This window comes from Octopus sinensis, unplaced genomic scaffold (assembly GCF_006345805.1).
Source record: "Octopus sinensis unplaced genomic scaffold, ASM634580v1 Contig11609, whole genome shotgun sequence".
NCBI lineage: Eukaryota > Metazoa > Mollusca > Cephalopoda > Octopoda > Octopodidae > Octopus > Octopus sinensis.
In genome coordinates this window covers 52,544-62,112 of record NW_021832396.1, presented here as the reverse complement: position 1 = coordinate 62,112, position 9,569 = coordinate 52,544, and the positions used below count along the sequence as shown (strand labels likewise).

At 38.5% G+C, this 9,569-nt stretch overlaps 1 long non-coding RNA gene across 1 annotated transcript; it reads left to right on the top strand.

The window, feature by feature from the left end:
* The first annotated feature begins 995 nt into the window (after nucleotides 1-995).
* On the top strand, nucleotides 996-9,287 carry LOC115229016. Its single transcript, XR_003883288.2, has 2 exons — nucleotides 996-1,375; nucleotides 9,105-9,287. It is a non-coding gene; the product is annotated as an uncharacterized LOC115229016 (long non-coding RNA).
* Nucleotides 9,288-9,569: the final 282 nt, after the last annotated feature.

The window sequence follows — 9,569 nt, the reverse complement described above, 5'->3', positions numbered from 1 at the left end:
CCTGTTACAGTACATCTATTACTACCACTCCCATTATGTTTTTACTCTCATCCTCTCTCTCTCTCTTTCACACTACATCTTCGTCCTCTTTTCCTCTCTCTACTACCAAAACCTCCTCCCCCTTTTATAATACATCTATAACTATCACCCTCCCCTTCACTATACATTCTTCCGTCGTCATTCGTTAAGGATCGGTCGCAACCCAACTTCAGAAGTGCAGAGGTCCGCTTCATTAGCAAGAAAGCAACCCCAGCCTTCACCGCCGGAATGAGCTCCTCTTCTAGAAGGACATCTAATGCTTCCAGGACGTCTGAAGAAGGATCAAACCCTAACAACCCTCAACAGGGCTATCCACAGATCTTTATATTGTACCATAACCATGTTTCCTGAGATAAGATCGTCGTCGGCACCACTCGTGTCCGGGTTCCGTTCATCCGGTGCCCCTATGATGCTTAAACCTGACATGGATCAGAAGACCAGGTCGGGAATGGAACGATCTGGGGTATTGGTCACCTGGCATGGCGGATGATGGTATGATGGCCTTAGTTGGAGTTGTCTTCAGTTTTACTTCCTCCTCAAAAGTGGGTCAGGCGAAATGGTTGGGCGGTGCCCTTATGTTTCCCCAGGTGCTTGTGCTAAAGGAGAGAAAACTTTCATTTCAGTTGGTCTTTTGAAATCCGTTTTATCTCTGAAGAAAAATCTTTACTAACATGTATCAGACTAATGAAATCTATTTCTTTACTACCCACAAGGGGCTAAACACAGAGGAGACAAACAAGGACAGACACACGGATTAAGTCGATTATATCTACTCCAGTGCGTAACCGGTACTTATTTAATCGACCCCGAAAGGATGAAAGGCAAAGTCGACCTCGACGGAATTTGAACTCAGAACATAAAGACGGACGAAATACCTATTTCTTTACTACCCACAAGGGGCTAAACACAAAGAGGACAAACAGACGGATTAAGTCGATTATATCGACTCCAGTGCGCAACTGGTACTTATTTAATCGACCCCGAAAGGATGAAAGGCAAAGTTGACCTCGGCGGAATTTGAACTCAGAACGTAGCGGCAGACGAAATACCACAAAGCATTTCGCCAGGCGCGCAAACTATTCTGCCGTGAAGGATCCCGCCTAAAATCATCGTACCTTTTTTAGCCCTTCCTAACAGCAGAGAAATATCTAAAGATCCTCGTTATTCTGCCACACCCAGAATCCACAAAGTTTTCCTTTTAGCCTCACTCATACTCACTCGAGTTCGTTCTCCCTTATTTACGTCCCCTGATTCGCTCTTTAATCATTCTCCCAGTTTTTTCCGTTGAGACGTTGGACAATTTGAAACCCGCCGAAAAACTTCTGCACCTCTAAAGGTAAGTAAACCCTTTGGCCTTTATTGTTCATTATCAAAAACACAAAAAAACATTAAAGCAGTATGAGATGTGCTAGAAATAACAGCTAAATCGACTTTAAATCATACAAAGTACTGCTTTGGGGTATGAGATGTGCTAGAAATAACAGCTAAATCGACTTTAAATCATACAAAGTATTGCTTTGGGGTATGAGATGTGCTAGAAATAACAGCTAAATCGACTTTAAATCACACAAAGTATTGCTTTGGGGTATGAGATGTGCTAGAAATAACAGCTAAATCGACTTTAAATCATACAAAGTATTGCTTTGGGGTATGAGATGTGCTAGAAATAACAGCTAAATCGACTTTAAATCACACAAAGTATTGCTTTGGGGTATGAGATGTGCTAGAAATAACAGCTAAATCGACTTTAAATCACACAAAGTATTGCTTTGGGGTATGAGATGTGCTAGAAATAACAGCTAAATTGACTTTAAATCACACAAAGTATTGCTTTGGGGTATGAGATGTGCTAGAAATAACAGCTAAATTGACTTTAAATCACACAAAGTATTGCTTTGGGGTATGAGATGTGCTAGAAATAACAGCTAAATTGACTTTAAATCATACAAAGTATTGCTTTGGGGTATGAGATGTGCTAAAAATAACAGCTAAATCGACTTTAAATCATACAAAGTATCGCTTTGGGGTATGAGATGTGCTAAAAATAACAGCTAAATCGACTTTAAATCATACAAAGTATCGCTTTGGGGTATGAGATGTGCTAAAAATAACAGCTAAATCGACTTTAACTCATACAAAGTACTGCTTTGGGGTATGAGATGTGCTAAAAATAACAGCTAAATTGACTTTAAATCATACAAAGTATCGCTTTGGGGTATGAGATGTGCTAAAAATAACAGCTAAATCGACTTTAAATCATACAAAGTATCGCTTTGGGGTATGAGATGTGCTAAAAATAACAGCTAAATCGACTTTAAATCATACAAAGTATCGCTTTGGGGTATGAGATGTGCTAAAAATAACAGCTAAATCGACTTTAAATCATACAAAGTATTGCTTTGGGGTATGAGATGTGCTAGAAATAACAGCTAAATTGACTTTAAATCATACAAAGTACTGCTTTGGGGTATGAGATGTGCTAAAAATAACAGCTAAATCGACTTTAAATCATACAAAGTATCGCTTTGGGGTATGAGATGTGCTAAAAATAACAGCTAAATCGACTTTAAATCATACAAAGTATTGCTTTGGGGTATGAGATGTGCTAAAAATAACAGCTAAATCGACTTTAAATCATACAAAGTATCGCTTTGGGGTATGAGATGTGCTAAAAATAACAGCTAAATCGACTTTAAATCATACAAAGTATCGCTTTGGGGTATGAGATGTGCTAAAAATAACAGCTAAATCGACTTTAAATCATACAAAGTATTGCTTTGGGGTATGAGATGTGCTAGAAATAACAGCTAAATTGACTTTAAATCATACAAAGTACTGCTTTGGGGTATGAGATGTGCTAGAAATAACAGCTAAATTGACTTTAAATCATACAAAGTATTGCTTTGGGGTATGAGATGTGCTAGAAATAACAGCTAAATCGACTTTAAATCATACAAAGTACTGCTTTGGGGTATGAGATGTGCTAGAAATAACAGCTAAATCGACTTTAAATCACACAAAGTATTGCTTTGGGGTATGAGATGTGCTAGAAATAACAGCTAAATCGACTTTAAATCACACAAAGTATTGCTTTGGGGTATGAGATGTGCTAGAAATAACAGCTAAATCGACTTTAAATCACACAAAGTACTGCTTTGGGGTATGAGATGTGCTAGAAATAACAGCTAAATCGACTTTAAATCATACAAAGTATTGCTTTGGGGTATGAGATGTGCTAGAAATAACAGCTAAATCGACTTTAAATCATACAAAGTATTGCTTTGGGGTATGAGATGTGCTAGAAATAACAGCTAAATCGACTTTAAATCATACAAAGTATTGCTTTGGGGTATGAGATGTGCTAGAAATAACAGCTAAATCGACTTTAAATCATACAAAGTATTGCTTTGGGGTATGAGATGTGCTAGAAATAACAGCTAAATCGACTTTAAATCACACAAAGTATCGCTTTGGGGTATGAGATGTGCTAGAAATAACAGCTAAATCGACTTTAAATCATACAAAGTATTGCTTTGGGGTATGAGATGTGCTAGAAATAACAGCTAAATCGACTTTAAATCATACAAAGTATTGCTTTGGGGTATGAGATGTGCTAAAAATAACAGCTAAATCGACTTTAAATCATACAAAGTATTGCTTTGGGGTATGAGATGTGCTAAAAATAACAGCTAAATCGACTTTAAATCATACAAAGTATCGCTTTGGGGTATGAGATGTGCTAAAAATAACAGCTAAATCGACTTTAAATCACACAAAGTATTGCTTTGGGGTATGAGATGTGCTAGAAATAACAGCTAAATCGACTTTAAATCACAAAGTACTGCTTTGGGGTATGAGATGTGCTAGAAATAACAGCTAAATCGACTTTAAATCACACAAAGTACTGCTTTGGGGTATGAGATGTGCTAGAAATAACAGCTAAATCGACTTTAAATCACAAAGTACTGCTTTGGGGTATGAGATGTGCTAGAAATAACAGCTAAATCGACTTTAAATCACACAAAGAAAGTATTGCTTTGCGTCCTGGTGCGCGTACTCGCACATCCGCCCTAGCTACTCATGACTAGTCGATCCTTACTTTGTGTTTTTGCGTGTTATTTACTTTGTTTAAAAAATTATTTTGTGTTTTATTTGCCTTGTTCAACAAAAATTATTTACTTTGTGTGAAAAAATTATTTATTTTGTGCTCTATTTACTTTGCAAGGTAGTCGTAGGATCGATTAGTCACGACTAGCTAGCCGGAGTGCGCGCACCGGGGCCACTGTTCTTAAGTAGTACCTTGCTTTGGTTTTTTGCATAATCGTATGGTTACCCGCGTGTGGAAAACATTCGAAAAACCTTTTTTTAGTGTGATTTAAGGGCAAATTAGGGACTAGTGGGATACAAGGGCCCTGAAATGTTAACGCTATAAGGGGACCGACTAGGGTTATTTATAATTACTGGTATTGTGAACGATCCTGAAAAGCTGGTCGATATTTTTTTTAAGGACTCGCGGTGGGTTACGTAGAGAAAGCTTTTAAATGTGCGCAGTGGACGAGAGAGGGTTGAATGTATCGTTGCCTAAATCCTAAAGGACAGAAGCAGTCTATTAAGAAAACATTTGGTACTACTCAAGAAGAGTGGACCCGATGCGCAGACCTTGCCTAAAATTTCATCGGATTGCGGCAAAGGTAAAGGAGATGGACCACACCCATCTTCGGGGGATTTTTTTTGTACAGAAACCGGATCTTTTCGGTTTGAACGGCAGTTTGTTTTAATGGGGTCATATGAAATTGTCACCCATAATTATGATACATTCTACCAGTATACGATGTTTAAAAGTGTTTAGTTAGGTGGAAATTATTTTAAAAAGCTGCCGGTCAAACAGAAAAGTGGACCCGACGCGCAAGGAGATGGACCACACCCATCTTCGGGGGATTTTTTTTTTCTACAGAAACCGGATCTTTTCGGTTTGAACGGCAGTTTTTTTTTAATGGGGTCATATGAAATTGCCACCCATAATTACGAAGTTTAAAAGTGTTTAGTTACGTGGAAATTATTTTAAAAATCTGCCGTTCAAACCGAAAAGATCCTATTTCTTAAACGAGGGACATATTCATACGGCACAGAATGTTTTTTTTTTACCTCAATAGACGTCATTGATTGGCTGAAATTGCAGAAATTGAAGAAACAAAAAACAACAAATATCTTACAAACTATAGAATTTTCTCAATAAAGCCAAGAGAAAAAGATGTTTTATAAACACATTCTACCAGTATACGAAGTTTAAAAGTGTTTAGTTACATGGAAATTATTTTAAAAAGCTGCCGTTCAAACCGAAAAGATCCTCTTTCTTAAACGAGGGACATTTTCATACAGCACAGAACGTCTTCACCTCAATAGACGCCATTGATTGGTTGAAATTGCAGAAATTGAAGAAACAAAAACAACAAATATCTTACAAATTATATTTCTCAACTGAATGTGGCGATCCTATAGAAGACTGTGTTATTGTTGTTTATAGCCCCAGGAAGACCTATCTATTTATCTATCTGTCTATTTATTTGTCTCTCTCTATCGATCTGTCTTCTCAGCCCTCAGTCAAAATCGTCCGACCCATGCTAGCATGGAAAGCGGACGTTAAACAATGATGATGATGATCTATTTGTATGTTATCAACTGAGATGCTGGATTTGTTTTGGCATTTGGACCATCCTTAATGTTATCAAAACAGGAAAGTAAAAGGAGATGAAAGAAATATTTAAAGTATTTCCAAACACGAATAACCGGATAGAAATAAAGTGTCCACGGATTCCGGAAGGGACAGCTGGAGATAAATAAAATTAAACAAAGGGATAGTTTGAACTACTTAATTCTAAGTAGGTACTACAAATTTCGGATTTTTTCGGTTTGACCGGCAGTTTTTTAAAATAATTTCCACGTAACTAAACACTTTTAAACTTCGTATACTGGTAGAATGTGTTTATAAAACATCTTTTTCTCTTGGCTTTATTGAGAAAATTCTATGGTTTGTAAGATATTTGTTGTTTTTTTTTCTTCAATTTCTGCAATTTCAACCAATCAATGACGTCTATTGAGGTAAAAAAAAAAAAAACATTCTGTGCCGTATGAATATGTCCCTCGTTTAAGAAACAGATTGGGTTTATTTACATTTCTGAAGAAAAAAAGATATCCTTCCCCCACCCCTAACCCTAAAACAGATTGAAATGCAATAGATCGATACTAGGGTCATAATTATGGGTGACAATTTCATATGACACCACTAGAAAAAACTGCCGTTCAAACCGAAAAGATCCTAAATTTCTATATATACATAGGCGCAGGAGTGGCTGTGTGGTAAGTAGCTTGCTAACCAACCACATGGTTCCGGATTCAGTCCCACTGCGTGGCATCTTGGGCAAGTGTCTTCTGCTATAGCCCCGGGCCGACCAATGCCTTGTGAGTGGATTTGGTAGACGGAAACTGAAAGAAGCCTGTTGTATATATGTATATATGTATGTATGTGTGTGTGTTTGTGTGTCTGTGTTTGTTCCCCTAGCATTGCTTGACAACCGATGCTGGTGTGCTTACGTACCCGTCACTTAGCGGTTCGGCAAAAAGAGACCGATAGAATAAGTACTGGGCTTACAAAAAGAATAAGTCCCGGGGTCGAGTTGCTCAACTAAAGGCGGTGCTCCAGCATGGCCGCAGTCAAATGACTGAAACAGGTAATAGAGTAAAAGAGAGGGAGAGTCAATATTTGGGTATCTGAGAGATACCACCATGCTGAAATAGCAGTCAAAACCCTGACCCTAAAACCACCTTAAATGTTCCTATAGCGCTAGGAGAGAACTCAGACACAAAATAATCTTGCAAAAGGTGTTTTTAGGGTCAGGGTTTTGACTGCTATTTCAGCATGGTGGTCTCTCTCAGATACTCTAATTTATAGTTTTAAATAATTATTACCTTTGTAAGGTTTTTTATTCCCATGCTGGCCACTCGATAAGATTGATATTAGTGAAACATGTGGTCATGAAGAATAATTGGTCCGCTTCTGTTGACCAGTCTGTATTCAACCAATCAATGACGTCTATTGAGGTAAAAAAAACATTCTGTGCCGTATGAATATGTCCCTCGTTTAAGAAACAGATTGGGTTTATTTACATTTCTGAAGAAAAAAAAGATACCCTTCCCCCACCCCTAACCCTAAAACAGATTGAAATGCAATAGATCGATACTCGGGTCATAATTATGGGTGACAATGTGGTATTCTCACAGTTTAAGATTAGTCTGATGCCGTATATGAATTTCATAAAAGAATGTGACCAATGAAAGTTTGTCCTCCACTTTATATAATTGTAGTTGTGATACCTGTGCCGGTGGCACATAAAAAGCGCCATCCAATCGTGGCCGATGCCAGTGCTGGCTTCTGTGCCAGTGGCACGTAAAAAGCACCCACTACACTCACGGAGTGGTTGGCGTTAGGAAGGGCATCCAGCTGTAGAAACACTGCCAGATCAGACCGGAGCCTGGTGCAGCCTGCTGCCTTCCCAGACCCCGGTCGAACCGTCCAATCCATGCTAACATGGAAAACGGATGTTAAACGATGATGATGATAATGAATCTCTCTATATATAAACGGCAGTTTGTCTGTCAGGTTGTACCCTCACTCTGACCACGGCTTTCAACCGATTCTGATGAAACTTGACACACACATAGCCCAATGTCATAATTCAAAACTAACACAGCTAAAATTTTGAAAAGTTCCCCCAGTTCTGAAAAAAATTGATTAATTCAACATGGCGTCGAGAATCTAAGCTTCTTATATGCAACACATTTTCTGTTGTAGTTTTCGCAACTTGCAATCGATTTTCACCAAACTCATGGTAAAGCTTAATGTTACCCTAAGAAACTTAATTCTGACGTTAGTTTTCCATGCAATACCTTGCCATCAGAAAAAATCGATAAAATCATGCCATTTTGGGAAATCCCGTTTAAATTCAAGATGGCATATTTTCGACAATATCTTTCACAAATTGGCAGGAATTTTTTTTTTAATTCACAGTGAGCATCATGTCTGCTCCAAGGAGCTATATGGCCCTTTTTATTCCAATAGGATACTTTATTACTGGAAAAAATCGGTTAATTAAATCATATGTGTCACACATAGCAAACCGATTTGTGTATTAAACACAAACCACAGACAGTCTAGGGGACGCAACTCGACCTTTTTAACTCTCTTGGGAGGCGCAATGATATTTTCATGTTTTCGCCCAAAGGACAGCTAGGAACATCGTATACACAGAAGTATTCGAGTGAAGAGAAGACATTGCAACCTACACATGCGCCTTCATTCCCTAGAGGGAAAGGAGTAGATTGGGATTAGTTGTTGCCTACTAGGGGCTCATACATACCCGGGCAACGCCGGGCTATGCTGCTAGTATGTATATATATGATGAGCATCTTTCAGTTTCCGTCTACCAAATCCACTAACAAGGCTTTTGGTCGGCCTGAGGCTATAGTAGAAGACACCTGCCCAAGGTGCCACGCAGTGGGACTGAACCCTGAACCATGTGGTTGGGAAGCAAGCATGTTACCACACTGTCATGCCTCTCTCTTACTCTTTACTCTTTTACTTGTTTCAGTCATTTGACTGCAGCCATGCTGGAGCACACCTTTAGTCGAGCAAATCGACCCCGGGACTTATTCTTTGTAAGCCAAGTACTTATTCTGTCGGTCTATTTTGCTGAACTGCTAAGTGACGGGGATGTAAACACACCAGCACCGGTTGTCAAGCAATGCTAGGGGGACAAACACACACACATATACATATATACGACAGGCTCCTTTCAGTTTCCGTCTACCAAATCCACTCACAAGGCATTGGTCGGCCCGGGGCTATAGCAGAAGACACTTGCTCAAGATGTCATGCCTGTGTATAATTCTTTTCTCATTTCATTATATGTAAACCCTAACACTTTCTGTTGGCCCCACTGTCCGTCCTTCACACTGGTGGCAAATTAAAAGAAAAGTCAATATTTTGTATTATATTCTTGTCATTTCAGAAACTGCCGGTGACCTGCTCTTTCTGACCCTGAAAGATTTCCTCAACCAAATCGCTGTACCTGATGTGAAAGACCAAAATGCCGATAGTTGTCTTTCTGTGTGATAATGGGACCTTCCAGAAAGCAGCAGATAGTTCTGTCTTGTCTCATATGTAAAACTAAACGGTCTGGTTTCAAATTTCACCACATTTTTTTCTTGTTTTTTTTTTCCCCCACCATACCTTCCAAAAGTATTGTCTCCTTTCTTAACAGCCTAATATTAGCGCACGTCTACAATGAGTCTACGATTTAAAAAAAAATTTACCATCATTTTTCCGCATTTTTAATCCATTTTTGCTCGATTTTTATAAGGGAAGTAACTCTCTAAAAATGCTTATATAGTTATTTCCCTTACAAACCCGAGCAACGCCAGGCGATACTGCTAGTTATCAATAAATTGTTAACGTCATTTATATTATAGAAAAA